We start from the raw sequence: 877 nt of genomic DNA on the forward strand, positions 1-877 counted from the left end.
GAGTGCCTCTGTTCGCTGGGAAAGAAGGTGAGAGGAGGCCTCGGAGGTGTAAGTGACAAACCAGAGGCAGGCACATGTTAAGGTCTGATAAGTCAAAGGACAGCCCATGCATGGGGTGTTCCGTAGAAGCCGAGGTAGGCCGTGCTGTGGGGAAGATAACAGCAGGAGTGTGGAGGGTGCCTTGTGGTTGCTCTTCGGAGAACTAGCCCTGTGCGGCCTGTGCTGTAGAGATGGGCTCTGTGGCTAAAGACGATGCAGACATCAGTTACCTGAATGAGGTTTGGAGGGATGTGTGCTGGGGTTTGAATCACAGTATTTTACTCAGGGTGACCTTAAGCAAGGGAGTCACTGTGACTTTTCTGTGTCTTAGGTTTATATTGTTGCTTGGTTTTTGACCTGATAAAAAAGAGATTAAAAAAAAAAAAAAAAAAAAAAAAAAAAAGCACACACACTTTGTTTTGTTTCAGGGGCTTAAGTGAGATAGCATTATATGTGTGGTAAATTCTCAATAGATGATGGCAACATACTTTCTATTGTTATTACTAATTTAGTATGTTTCACTATGTGATTGCAGAGTCAGATGTGGCACACATCTGTAGGACTGTGAGCTAGAGGCCCATTGGATTACATGAGAGTTGCTGGCTAGCCTTGGCTACACACAGAGCCCTAATTAATTGGTCTGAAAGCCTTGGGTTCTCAATGAACTCTGCTTATATGTCTCCAGCCTGTTACTTTCTAGGAATCCCCGATGACATCTGATCCAAAAATAGTGGAAGAGATAGCAAAGTTAGTTCAGCTTTCGTTGTGACTGGCAGCCGTGGTTATTGGCTTTCATCGAGGAACAACAGCAAAAGAATAGGAGCGCCAAGGTGTGGAG

The sequence above is a fragment of the Phodopus roborovskii genome, unplaced genomic scaffold (assembly GCF_943737965.1).
Source record: "Phodopus roborovskii unplaced genomic scaffold, PHOROB, whole genome shotgun sequence".
Lineage (NCBI taxonomy): Eukaryota > Metazoa > Chordata > Mammalia > Rodentia > Cricetidae > Phodopus > Phodopus roborovskii.